The 14,508-nt window shown below is 46.2% G+C and overlaps 1 long non-coding RNA gene across 1 annotated transcript; it reads right to left on the bottom strand.

The window, feature by feature from the left end:
• Positions 1–1,425: 1,425 nt before the first annotated feature.
• Positions 1,426–13,648, bottom strand: LOC142419698 (uncharacterized). The gene is made up of 3 exons (XR_012778624.1): positions 13,064–13,648; positions 9,486–9,631; positions 1,426–1,901 (listed from the first exon to the last, which is right to left on the bottom strand). It is a non-coding gene; the product is annotated as an uncharacterized LOC142419698 (long non-coding RNA).
• Between the last annotated feature and the right edge of the window lie 860 nt (positions 13,649–14,508).

Raw genomic sequence — 14,508 nt, 5'->3', positions numbered from 1 at the left:
TATAAGCCTGGTTCTTCCATGCTCCTGCTGGTGAATTCAGGGAGTCCCGCCAGCCTCCTCGGCTTCGGTTTCCTCTCCTTCAAAGCTGGGGGGGCTAACACCTATCTTTTCTGTAAAGTGTCTGGACATCACGGTGCTATGTACTTTTTATATTTACAGTATAGAGGCTAGATATTATTGCTGTTATTACAGTTTTTTGTTCTATTTTTACAGTGATATTATTCCTATTACTACACTATTGTGTCTCCAGGGTTCCAGGTCCTGAGCAAACACAAATACAGGGTGGTCAAAGCCCACCGCTGTTTACATTTGAAAAATGCTTTAGAAGCGTAAGACCATTCTTTCCACACCAGTGCACTTAAACTTATGGGAAAATCAGTACTTTTCTCTACAAATTGACTAGGCCCTTTCCAGTAGGTCTTGCTCTGTGTAAAAAGGCACAACCGTCCTCAAACAGAAATAGAAAAACCTTGCAATAGCGCTAAACCCCCGGATGCTACTATTTTTCATGAGATGTTTATAGAAATACTTTTGTGTTTTGGTTAACGCTCTGAGACAGAGAACAGCAGCTTTCTTAATGGAAGAAATATTGTTTATTCTTTACTTTTGTTTACTCATTTTTTTCCTTAACTAAATAATAAAGCAATGTAGTATTTCAGTGATGTACCTAATAAGCAATCTAAAATTAATTACCTCTTCCTTTCTCCTTTCCTTAAATAGTTCCTCATTTCCTGATTTAGGTTTCTGTAGAGATACGTATTTATATTGATTTTTTACAAAAAACTATACCTAAGGATTTTACCATTTACATTTTCTATTAAGTTGTAAAATTTATATAAAGATATATATACATATCACTATCCAAAAAAAGTAAGAGCTGAATGTGTCCAGGTCAGGTGAAAATCAAGAGACTTTCCAAATCTGAGCGTTGTCAGCTGTAAGACCACAGGGTCCCCACTGCACTTCAGCTCCAGCAAAGGGCATTCTACCACCACGCGCCGAAGCTGAGGATGCTCTTGAACCAGAGAATCCCCTACCCAAAGGTGTTGAGGAGGAAAGGAGACAGGCATGGACAGGCCACCGTCTTGACCAGAGATAAAGTCCATCCAGAAAGTTAACTCAGACGGGCCTTTAATTTGTGACGGAGTCTATTTCCATTCTCACTCCTGTCCTTGCTGGAAGTTAGCATAAATGTAATGGAAAGCCATATAAAATTCAGATTGTCTGGAATTCCAGGAGCTGCTTTTGCAAACCAAGCGGTCTCACCCCTCATTTCTGGGGCACTGACCCAGCCCATGTAATAAACTGTGACCCAAAACTAAGCGAAACAAGGAAATCAAGGCGGAAACAGACAAACGAGAAGTGATCATTTTTATTTCAAGCATCATCAGTAATAAATGTATCTACATATGTGCATATACATAACATCTCTTCAAACTCACAATTACAAATCCTGTTGGTGCAAACATTAATGTAATAGATATTACAGAGAATGTTTTAAGAAATTGAACCGTTATAATTGGTAAAAAACCAGCAAAATGCAGGTAAAGAATAAGATTTGCTTGTGCTTTTAAATTAAAAAAAATCAACTTTTTACACATGGAAAACCAAAATCAAGCCTTCCTCAGCAGGGACCATTATTCAAAGGACAAAGTATTCTGGGCGACAAGTGCCATCTGCTACTATTACAGCAAGAGATGGAAAAATGGAGTCCCTTTCTGCATTGAAAGAGCTTATTCTCCTCTCATTATGCTCAAAGGTGATGATAATTTAGCATTTTTCAGCCTGTCCTCTGTCACGGCACAAAACCACTGCCTACTTGTTGAAAGGGAAATCCAGCACAGGTTTCCAGCAGAACAGCTCTGGTGGGAGGAGGATGAGGCTGGTAGGTGGCTGTAGGGCTGTATGTTAGGATAAAGAAGTGTGAAGATACCGTGTCAGAACTGAAATCAAGCGGTAGACGCCATCCAGCTGATTACGAGAGCAACGTCTACACTCTTGCAACATTAATACAATGAAAATATTAAGAGAAAAGTAAACAGACTTCACAGTTCAAGCACCTGTTCTACTCATAAAACTGTAGCGCAAAGAGAAATGAAGTTACAGTACCACTGCAGGCATCACAGGAATGTAAGAGACAGGTTATTCACAGGCTTAAGTCAACTAACAGCTATCTTAAAAATGGCAAATTAGGAAATACATCTTACTACACAGCTGAAGATGTTATTTAATAAAATATTCATTAAACACATTGATACATGCCTACACTGGGTCACAACATTGGGTTGTTAAGGCACATCACTATAAATTTAGTAGTGTGCGTTTGAGCTTCTCTTCAAGCCTGCACCAAAGGGCGACTGCCACAATACAGCATGTCCCGAAGTCACAGTCTAGCTCTACACTTCATCTCCTCGCCAGACACTGGATAGCCCCTGTCAGGGTAGACTCCTCTGTCTGCAAAGTGTCTCCATGTGAGAAAAGCATCACAAGGGCCTGGCATTCCCGGACTTACCTGTGGTTTGCAAGTTCCCAAAGGATTTGCCTGCCATCCATCCATCCCTCCGTGCTATACTATCCACTAATTTCTTGTTCCAGCTATTATTGAGGCATCCTGCAAAACTCTTCTCACCCCCGAAGCGAAGCTACCACCAGTACACCCCACCCAGGATGCTGTCTTTCAGTTAGCCCTCTCCTTGCTGAATCTCAAGAGGCTTTTAGTTATTTTTACAGTTATCACAAGAACCACTTGATTTCTCTAATCATCTAGAGGACCGAACTGTGTAGAATACGTTTAGTTTGCCTAGTTGACATTCATAAAAATAGCAGTAGCATACCCACAAGCTTATCCAGGAATGACTCCTTTTTGGTATGTACAGAGGTTCTCTGGAGTGCTGATTCTTTCACTTTTTTTCATGAAATCTGCTGAACCAAAGGCACGCATTGCATAGCTATATATTTCAACCATATACCATGAGCATATTTTTTCTCATGAGTGGCAGTTTGCCTTTTAATTTAGCAACATTTTATATAGAACACACATTACACGTTATTAATAAATATTAGTTTTAAGGTCTGTGTACCTCATCAGTCATTGCCAAATCACTTTAAAAAAAAAAAAGAGTACTTGGCTACATGGGCTGAAGAGTGACAAAGGTGGCTGGATGTCATCCTAGCTACATCACTTACTTGGCTGCTACTGTCTGCAGCCTGAAGAAGGAATTCAACCATTTATAGAATCATAGAACAGAATCATAGAATCATTTAGGTTGGAAAAGACCTTTAAGATCATCGAGTCCAACCATTAACCCAGCACTGCCAAGTCCACCACTAAACCATGTCCCTTAGCACCACATCTACATGGCTTTTAAAGACCTCCAGGGATGAGGACTCAACCAGATCCCTGGGCAGCCTGTTCCATTTATTAATGCATATATGTATCCTCAGAACCAAAGCCTTTGCTAACAGAAATTGGCACCGCTCCACTGAAGTCAGCTGAATGTTTGTAACAAATGAACAGCTCCTCCACAGCAAGCAAAATTTTGCCTTCCTTTATGTATCATCCCACATGCCCATAGGATTTTGCCTACGTGATTAAAAGAGAATGACTCACAATAGCAGCTACTGTGTCGTCCAAGCCTGTTCCCACCTCCTCTGTTGTGCTCCACCTTCCAGCTGACCTTATTAGTAAAGCCAGAAGTAAGAGAAGAAACCCTTGGCTGATCAAAACAGTAATACTCGTTCATAATACTGTCACATGTTTATCCTTGGAACCCACAGCACCTCCAACACAGTTAAATGAATTTGGTGTCAATGTCTTGTTCCTGGGACAGGAACAGTCAAACATTTAATTCCTAAAGGAAGTAGGTTCATAGAAGTTCTGGAATAAATACGTAAGATAAACTATCTACATCCAGTTAATTCACCTGAGTACTCTGTACAATTTTAAAAAGGGAATCGTCATGTGAATTTAATACACAATACAGGATCTTGCTGCTTCATACATAATTTAGCTTCAGAACTAAGAGATCTTTCATAAACTCACCTCAAAAGCATGTTTTCTCTTCTCTTTCACCTTTAATTTAAAATCTCTCCAGGCTTGTAAGCCCACATGAGAGAAAAAATTAAAGTCACCTCAGAAATCTCCAAAATAGCAGTTTATACATTCAAATATGTAACAGTCTGGGGTTTTTTCCTAGGCTCACAGTGGTTTTCATCATGATTTGACACATCTTCAAGTAAAAAAATCAACTGAGGTATACAAATGTGGCTTTCCATGAGTTTAATAAGGAGGGGAGGCAGTGAGTCTGTGTACTAACGTGAGAGAATCAAAGTTTGAACCCCTGACAACAGATGCACTGCAGCTCTCATTTATTTTGGATTTACACTGAAAATAAATACGCTTGATAGCTTAGGCTTGTGATTTTGGAATAAACTTGGGTGCACACTGAAATGTCAGAATAAAGCGGGTCCACTATCACCTTATGCAACTTCCCTGCTCCCACCAGCGCCTGCCCACCGTCCCGTACGGCAGGCGGCTGTCGCGGCACAACTCCGAGCACTGAGGAGAAGGCTTTTTCTACCTGGGGGAAAAAAAGCACAATGGCCTTTTGCATTAAGTGCCTTTTTCTCCAGTTAGTATTCTGTTCTCCACCTAAATATAAACTGTGAGTAGCCTAGGCATGAGATGACAGGTTTGATGCTGAAGCGTGCAGTTCCCATGGGATTGTTTTTCTCTTCAAAGCAGTTCACATTCAAGCCAGGCGGTACCTGAAAATCCGACTATACCAACTACCTGTATGGACATTATAGTGAGTGTAACAGGCTTTGTACAGCTGAAGACAAACACAAAGTAAGATAAAAATTGGACAAGATTATGGAAAACATTATACTGCACAAGAGTATGCCCAGCATGATTATATTATCGTCAGAGAGATGTAACTGAATTAATTTCCAGTTCCTAGAAATGTGCTAGAGTCCCCACAGAGGTGTAAGAATTAAACAGGCTATAAGTACGTTACGATTTTTGTCTTCAACCTTCAGGCTACTATTATCTTTGATGGCTTCATTCTCCACGCACATACCAGCACAGTTGTCATTCTGCTCTAGTGATGCACTGCCACGTACCACTTCAGCTCCAGACCACGCCATACCCAGAAGTGTTGTGTAGGAGCTGTAGGTATAAAATGTAAGGATGGCCAGGGCTACTGAGAACAGACACCCCACTCTGACCCAGTCCCAGTTCTGCGCCTCCATCTTTTTGGTTTACCAGGCTAGCACACATTAAGAGTTGAGGTAGAGAGTGCATTACAACAAGCAAGCCAGTGCTCATTCCAGTAGAAGACTCCCAAGAGTACATGGTTCACAGGATCATACGATCCTAGAATAATTGAAGTTGGAAGGGACCTCAGGAGGTCTGTAGTCCAATCTACTGCGCAAAGCAGGGCCAGCTTTGAGGTCAGACCACGTTGCTCAAGGGGTCTTGAAAACATCCAAGGATGGAGACTACACAACTTCTCTGGGCAATCTGCCTGACTGTACTCATAGGAAAAAAGGTTTTCCTCACATCCAGTCCAAACCTCCCTTGCTTCAATTTATGACCATTGTCTCTTATCCTCTCCCAATGCACCACTGTTAAGAGCTCAGCTCCATCTCGTTGGTGACCTCTTCTAGGCACTGCAGGCAGTGGTACTATTAGGTGCCCCCAGAAGCCATCCCTTCTCCAGGCTGACCCAGCCCAGCTTCCTCAGCCGCTCTTCACAGGGCAGATGCTCCAGCCCTACTGCTCCCTCTGCTGAGCCCCCTCCAGTTTGTCCACGTCTGTCCTGTGCTGGACATGGTGCCAAAACCTAACATAGTATCTAGAGGTGGTCTAACAAGTGCCGTGTAGAGGGGGATAATCCCTTCTCTCAATCTATGGGGAGACTGTTGGTCGCCTTTGCCTCCAGGGCACGCAGCTGGCTCACATTCAGCTCACTGCCCACCACCACCCCAGGGCTTCTTCCACAGAGCTGCTCCCCAGCCCATCCATCCCCAGCTGGTGGTGTGGCAGAGGCTCTTCCCGCCATGGTGCAGGACCTGGCATTTCACTTCGCTGAGTTTCGTGAGGTTCCTGTTGGCCCATTCTCCCAGCCTGCCTAGGTCTCCCTGAATGGCAGCTCTGCCCTTGGGTCTACTGGCTAGTGCCCCCAGTTTGGCATCACCTACAAACATGAGAAGAGTACACTCTGGCACCTTCTACAGGTTGAGAGACAGAGGAAAAGCAATGTTGGAGACTATCCTATATGTTGTCACTGAACTGCTAGGTGGCTTTAAAAAGTCACTGGATCCCCCCATAGCTTGCTTTCTCCATACATATAACGTGGATGGCAAACCTAGAATGCTCCAGGCAGTACCCTAAGAGCCTTGGAAGAAAATTTCTATCCGGATTTTGGTATCAATTGTTATCGTCATTATTGCTACTTGCTTCCTGAGGTCACATGTTTGTTCCCTAGCAGAGGTTAATAGGAATTTACAGGGAATACTCTGATATGCCCTTGTAAAGATGCGTCAGAAAGGTTTAACTTCGTCTCACTTCACAGATTGGCAGTGCTCAGCTTCCTGCGAATCCTACGCTCTTTTGTGCCAGAATCCTCCAACTGAGGTGAATACTCAGGCTACAGTGGCCTGAGGGCAGAGGTTGATAGGTGCGGTAATGTGCCATCTCTCTGCTTCATTGCATCAATGAATAAATGCATATCCCTTAGCTCTTAACTCACATTACAGTTCAATTATGCTATGTCAGTCACTAGAAACATATACTGATGAGTGTCTTTCTGTATGCTCACAGTGTCTTCCTTTTATCTTCACCGATACCAAGACTTCATTGAACTCCCACTTAGTTATAGTCCCTATTAAGCGTGTCAGAATGGTCTTACAGCAGAAAATAAAAACAAGTCATTAGGATGGAGATTGATTGTAAACTTCGTTTTAAGCCCATTTATATATACATATCTCACAAGGGCAGTGACGATAGTATGTTCAGAAGTACATTAACTGAAAGAGCTATATAAGAAACGTGTCCTGCAAGTTAGCTAACTATGTCATATATATTTTGGATGAAGACCACAACTTAATGAAGACCTTGTTCAATTTTTGCTGTAGGTATCATGATCAGTTTGTTGAGTATTCATTTAATAGGGTTCACAGCACATGCAACTCACCACTGAAATGGATACTGAACAGCAAATAAAATTTTCTTCATGTGTCCAGGTTTACGCCAATATGCAATAAATATGGAAGAGACTATACAAAAGGCGCTTTTTTTCCCCCAGACCTTGGTATATACCTTCCCCTGTTCCACGCAAACCCAAACATTCTCTCAGGCAGGCTTTATATAAAACACCATAATACCCAAAAAGCATCATAATCATGTAGCAGGTTTCACTGTGTGTAAGTTTTAGCACTCATAACTTCAGGGTCTTTCTTTCCTCCTTTGCACTTAAAGACACAAGTACAAAAGATTTATTACATGAAAGATTTGTACTTTTGTAAGAAGGTGTTGGCTATTACTGTTTTAGCCAAAATACTACAATTCTGCCATCTTCTCTCTGAGATGCTCTTTCCTCACATATATTTCTTGGTCATAATAGGTTAATTACCTAATAGGCTTCTTCCCTAGTATGTGAGGGCTTTGTCTCTTTGAGGTCAGTGGAAAAAACAAGACATAAAATCTATTTATTAATGTAGCCCATAAAACCTGAACTCATTTTTTTTTTCAAAGTGAATAGAGTGTTAGCATTTTCTTTATAAGAATGATTCATTTATAATTTCAGTGTACGATATCACTCGTGTTTGATCACAAAGTCCTCAAGAAAGCATCTGCAACACTATCTTGTTTTAAAGTAAATGCATATTGGGCAATAATAGACCCAGGTTTCAAGGATGAAGGAATAAAATCATCCATGTAAAGATTCTCAGCTCATTCTAGAGATGCAGATTTCTAATTCGATCATATAGATTGTACATATGTATGTGCACATATACACACACACACGTATATGTGTGTATATATATGTATATAGACTTTCTGTAAAGGAAAGTGGCAATTTTTGTCCTGTGAGCTTAGCATTTTACTCCACATTAGCTGTACTTTTTAAAATTTGAATACTCTGACGTCTCTCTTCTTCCATCTTGATGTAACATTCCTCCTTCTTTTCCCATTCCTTTCTCTTTCTTAATCAGTCACAATCAATTTGTTTCCACATCTTTTTCTCAACCATAATCCAATTCATAATATGTTCTACAAAGACACTCTGAATGTCACCTTATTGGTATCTTTTACATATGATTTAATTTAATGAGGACTCGTGAAAAAGCCAGCAAGAATCTTTAGGATTCCAAAGTAGTACATCAAAACATTCAAAATAAGGACGTAATTCTCAGCAGCAGCCAGTGTTATGAGCCCCTCCAAGCTGAAGCTCAAATTTTCTCATTTGGGTAAAATTTTGAAAGCTATCGGAGTGCCTCTAATGAGAGCAGACGCTGCTGTACAACTATATGAACCACATTAGCTATGCATATTAAAAGCAGCACACTAAAATAAAAAAAAAGTCTATTTTAAAGGGTATTTACTAGAAAAACCTAGCTTAATGGAGAAAAACAAATAAGCCAGTGTGTGCTGCTTTCCAATACACTCATCATTTTGTCAGCCCACTTCAGGAAAATCAATTCGTGCAGTTTGTCTACAAACTGCGTTATATACTAAATAGTCACAGTTCAGACGATTACCGCTTAGGAGAAAAAGGAGAAAACACTCACGCATCAAAGAAAAACTGGGGAAAAAGTCATCTGTTGAGAAACGGCAGCAGCACTTTTCCATACGTTTTAATGTCCAGTTCCAGCCGTGAAGCCCTGCCGGAGCAGGGGAGGGAGCACGCCAGGCGAGTGCCTAATGGTACGTCCGTACCCGACGTGTGCGCAGAGCCTGCCCTTTGGGTGAAGGGCAGACGCTCCTGTTCTTTAGAACTCCATTACAGCAGCACCATAATACAATGTTGGTATTAACATTACCCACGCAAGATCGTTATTCTAGCAAAGAAAGAAGAAAAGAGATGGCCTGCTCGTGCTGCAGGTTTAATACAGTTGTTACAGTGACACTGTGTTCCCTAACACTGCCCCCAAATTGGTCATTTAAAGGGCCCTGCCAGTTTCAAGTGTTATAATCACGGCATAAATCACACAATTAATCCCCGCAATCCACCTCCAAGCTGTTTATAAACATACAAATCATACTGAGTGCTTGCCGCATTGCCAATAATCGAAGGGTCACAGATTTTAAGGCCACGAGGAACGACTACGAAATCGTCGTGCCTGACCTCTTGTGTAAAACAGACAGTAGAAAATCACTCCTACATCGAGCCCTCCACTAAATGGGGCTGGAGCTGTGTAGGGCAGCTCTACGTGTCCTGCCTGACAGCAGCCTGAAGGTTACTCCACTTTACACTCACCTGGAGGGGAAAAAGTACAGCTGAGCACTCGTATGACACAAGGACATCTCGAGGATGCGGCACAGGCCATCCTTGGACCTTGGCTAACCTTTCGTCTCTGCGGAGACCCTCCTACGCCGGAATGATCTTCAATGCTCATTTTAAGCCTGTTGTTTTAGGGAAATGGTGTGAGATGCACAGGAGGCATACCATGAAGACACTGACTCTCATTAATCCATTTTATGAGGAAGGAACTAGAAAATAAGCAAAGCTGTGATGTTCGTTGTCCAGTTACGCTTACGTGCCACTTCCAGAAAATATTTAATAAACCTTCAGGGAATTTGCCTGAATAGGGATTGAGTAAAGAATGACTTATCCAGAATACTGCATGTTTAAGTCAGATGTGACAGGGTTCCCAGGACCATGCCTCGCAGTAGGAATAAATCCATAAAAATCATTACACTTCTGCTGATGAAGCAGTGGTAACTTCTTCACAGTCTTTTTCACACAAAAACACAAAGCTTTGAAATATCCTTTCACAAAATGCTTGAATAGCCTATTAAATTGCTGTTGGATTAATAACACACTTTCAGCCTATGACATTATCAATTTTTGCAATACGGTAAAGATTTCTCTCGGCTGAAGTAGGAACATGATAACAAGTAGTCTTTGCCTTGAACAAAGGTACTACTCACGATGTTACAACCCATCTTACGGCAAAAAATACTTACAGGTGATCTGTGTCTACCTGATGCTATTGTACTCTGTATCTCAGTCGCAGATATTTCAGATATCACCTTTGAAACACTACCATATATGAAGAGAGAGCAAGCTGGTGAAAACCGTTGAGTTGGGGCAGGAGCACCTAATAACACTAAATAGAAATAAAATCATCACCAAACTTCTGAGCAAGTAAATAAATATAAAAATAAGGTTTGTAGGCACTCCACTGTAACCGATTTGCCCTTGTTTACTGTTTTAATAGTTCTCTCAACTTCAGTAACATGCTGCTGTTTCAAATTCACATGCAAATCTGTCAATATCATTCTGACTCCGTCGAAACCAACTGCAAAATTCCACACTGACCTCAGCAAGGCCAGGATTTCATCCTCTTATATCAGGCGTCGCAGCAATAGGAAAGGTGGGTTTCATATCTTTAGGGTTTTGCGTTTGTTAATACACAATAGCAAACACACATAGCATCAATCCAACGCTAGCGAATCTGTGACTTCAACTATAAATCAAATACGATATTGCTAATCATTGCTCTGCTTATTTTTCAGTTGTGCTAGGCTGGAAAATACCCATAAGTGTTTATACAAATGCATATATACATAGTTATATACAAACACATATATATTGACCTTATTTAGAATAAAAGCTGTTAGAAAAAAAAAAAATTTCCATACCTTGTCTCCCAGAAACTATATGCTTAAAATAATAACGAGCCAGCTGGAAACACTAATGGTCAGACAATAACTGAATGGACTGTTTCACCATTTCTGCAAATATTAAGCTGATTAACGTTAGTTATGATGAGTACTATAAAATACGTTTGGTCATATCAACACTTCAGGCATTTAATCACAGGCATACGTATCTGTCAATATGTAAAGTTTCTTGAAAACCATTTTAATTTGCCACGTTCCATCCAGTTCTATAACTAACAGTTTGAAATACTGGTTTACTGCGAAATAATTAAGACGAAATGGCAAAGCCTCTATAACCGTATCACCCGCTAGCTCCTGCCAGCTGGGAGAGGGGCAGAAGGTGCGCACCGCTGTTAATTCGGAAGGAACATGTGACACAACCTGACACATCAAAGTGTGAAGAGGCTTTTGCTGCTTAGGTAAAAACAAGTGTGCTGACTGGAGAAACGGCAAAAAAAAATTTAAAGAAGGCGACCTGGAGGTTATTTTATTTCTACATAATTAAATGCGTAAGGAAAACAGAGCTATGGCCATTTTTAAATGCCTTTCAGAGCTGCCCCCTCCTCCTCCCTTCTTCCCTTGCTGTTCAGAGCTGTTGAGTAACAGACATTTCAGAGTGTGCACGGGGGAAGTAAACAAATGCATTGCTACTGTAGTTGCAGGGCAAGGAAGCACTGATGTCACTGCTGCTATAATCACATTAGTAGGGTGCGTTAACGGTAATGTCCTGTTTGATCAACTAGTCGGGTCAAAAGCCCTTCGAAATACCATCTGAACAGAGGCACAAACCAAAATGGCAAGAGAATTGACTTCCGAACAGTTTCCTTCCAGATGCAGACCCCTGTTGCAAAGGTGAGCTTTCGGTCACCAGCGCTCAATGTCAAATCATCCTGAATCACACAATTACACTTTACACTTGGCTAGGTCCCCGTTCCCCCCCTTTAAACCCGAATGTGATTTTCCTCTTATTCCCCACTGCGTACACCCGAGTACATCCTCCCCAGGGGTAACCCACGCAGCTAGAGTTTGCTCCGATTCCTGACAGCTTGTCTGTCAAGGACAGGAACATTTACAGCCCGAGCGCTTAGGACCATTTTTCTTTCAGTAGGTCTTTTTCACTTTAAACACAATGTGTTGCTGTCTCTCCGCTTTAGCGCAGGGTGTTCAGTACAACCAAACGATAGGAGCAGAAATAGCCAACGACAAATTCTTTCAGGTGGGAAAACGGCTGGGCAGGATACGTCCCCTGTAGCGTCCCAGCGCGCTCGGCACGTACACGTTCATCAGTCGCGTACTTTGGTATCACCATTTTCTGACATTGCCAGGCTTGGGCATGTGTTTAACCCCGGAGCGTTAACCCTTTTGCGGGGAGTAGCGTGTAGGAAATGCAGCGTCGGTGAGACCAGACAAGGACCGCTGCCATCCAGAACTTCCCATGCACGTTTTTCTGCCATCTCCCCCACCTCCTTCCACCAACCTGCCCCTAGGAAGGAGCAACTCATCCCGCTTCGCACCCCCTCCCCGAAGTCTGCCTGCTGGTGCCCGCCGCATACCCGACATCTTCCCCTTCATTTTCCGTTACTTCCCCCGTTTGCCCCCGGACTGAGCAGGCGTTGCCTTCCCCCATCCCCTGGGCTCACCTTTCCGCTCTGCCTGGCGGCGCAGCCACCGCCTGCATACCAATGTGGGGCCGCAAAGGCAGCGCGGCGGCCGCCCGCCGCCCCTCCCGCACCCGCGCCCGGCCCCGGCCCCGGCCCCGGCGCCGGCGCCTCCCGCGGGGCGCGCTGCCTCTTGCGGACTGTCACCTCGACAAATGCGAAGCGGGGGGACACGGGCACGGGGACAGGCACGATGTACCCCGGCCAGCAGGACGGCTCCTGCTCGTCCCCCGGGGACACGCATGCATGGGCGCAGCAGGCACTTCGGCACGCACATCTGCCGGGCCGGGCGTGCGGTGTGTGCGCGGCTCGGGGCGCCTGTGCCACATCCGTGTGCGGGTGTGCGTGCGTGCGGGTGTGTGCGGGCGTGTGTGTGTGCGGGCGTGTGTGTGTGCGGGTGTGTGTGCGTGCGAGGGGAGCGGAGCGGGGCGGGAGGGACGGAGGGAGGGAGGGAGGGAGGCAGCTCCGCCGCACCCGCGCATCCCCCGCGCCGCGGAGAGCGGAGACTCACCGGGTCACCCTGGTCTCTGAAGGTCAAGCTCAGGTTGGTTTCTTGATTGCAGTTGTCCTCCGGGATCTTTCGGCTCGGCTCTTCCCTCTCTTCTTTTCTTTTTTTTTTTTTTTCTTCTTTTTTTCCTCTTTTTTTTCCTTCCCCTTCCCCTGCTCCGGCCGCGGTGGCGGCGGCTGCCGCCCGGCGGGGCTCCCGCTGCCGCTCCCGGCCCCGCGGGGTGAATCCCGGCTCCTAAGCCCTGGCCCCGCGGCGCCGCTCAGATCCCATGGTCGCAATCCACATCGCGGCAGATGTACCACAGAATCACGTAGAGGATCAGCAGGATGGCGAAGATGAACAAAGCCACCAGGATAGCCTTGGTCACCGGAGAGATGAGGGACTGCATGTCACCCGCGGGCCGCCGCCGAGGACAGACGACTCGGGAACTACACGGGGGCAGCGAGCGCGGACGGATCCCGCGGCCCCGCCGCCGCCCCCGCCGCCGCCGCCGCCAGCGACCCGGCGGGCACCGGCGGCTGGCGCCGAGCCGGTGGCGGTGTGCCGGGGGCTGCCTCCCTCAGCGCCCCCGCTGCGGCGCTCCGGCGGGCGCGGCGGCTCCCCGGCGGGCGGGACGGGGCGGCGCGCACGGACACCGCGGCGCCGCGGGGCGCCCGGCCATGGGCACCGCGGCCCCCGCCGCGGCTTCAAGCCCGCCCTGCGGCGGCGGCGGCGGCGGCGGCGGCGGGGAGGGGCCGGGCGCCGGCAAACTTAGGCGCGGGGGCGGCCCATGGGGGACAGGTGTCAAGCGCCCGGCTGCCCTGCAGGTCTCCGACGAAAGCCATCCACGGGAGAGGGAAAGTTGCGGGTGGGACGCCGCGGGCGCCGCCGCCCCCGGCCCCGGGGGGACCGTGCGGCGGCAGGGGGAGCCGCGGGCAGCGCGGCCGCCGCAGACTGGGACCGCGCCGGCCGGAGTGTTCCGCCCAGCCGAGGTTTTCCCTCTCTTCGCCGCCGCTCCCACCTCCCTCTCCCTCCTCCTCCTCCGCCGCCGCCGCCGCCACCGCCTCCTGCGCTCCCGCCCGCCCCCCGCCGCCGCCGCGCCGCCGCCCGGGTGCGTGCTGTGGTTGTGACTGCGGGGTGGTGCGAAGGACCGGGATCTCCTCTCCCCGTCCACCCTCTCCCGCCGCGCTTGGCACCTCCGCCCTCCTCACTGCCCGCTGGAGCCCGGGTGCCGAGGAGGACGGCTGAGGCTTGTCCCTGTTTCCTAAGCGGAAAGGTCACCCCTCCCCACCCCCCCTGAAATTAAAAGGCTTTCTTTATTCTGGCAGGTCGGGCCGGGTCACAGCCTGCCCAGAACCCCCCAGTGGCTCTGTGGCCTTTAGTGTACGCACCAAAGGCGCCACAGGACAGATAGCGCAAAAACAGGACGGGAAGATGGACGTCACGTGAAAGACCATCGCTTGCGTACT

This window comes from Mycteria americana, chromosome 1 (genome assembly GCF_035582795.1).
Source record: "Mycteria americana isolate JAX WOST 10 ecotype Jacksonville Zoo and Gardens chromosome 1, USCA_MyAme_1.0, whole genome shotgun sequence".
NCBI classification, from domain to species: Eukaryota; Metazoa; Chordata; class Aves; order Ciconiiformes; family Ciconiidae; genus Mycteria; species Mycteria americana.
Note: the sequence above shows the minus strand (reverse complement) of the source record. Positions and strands in the feature narration are given on the sequence as shown.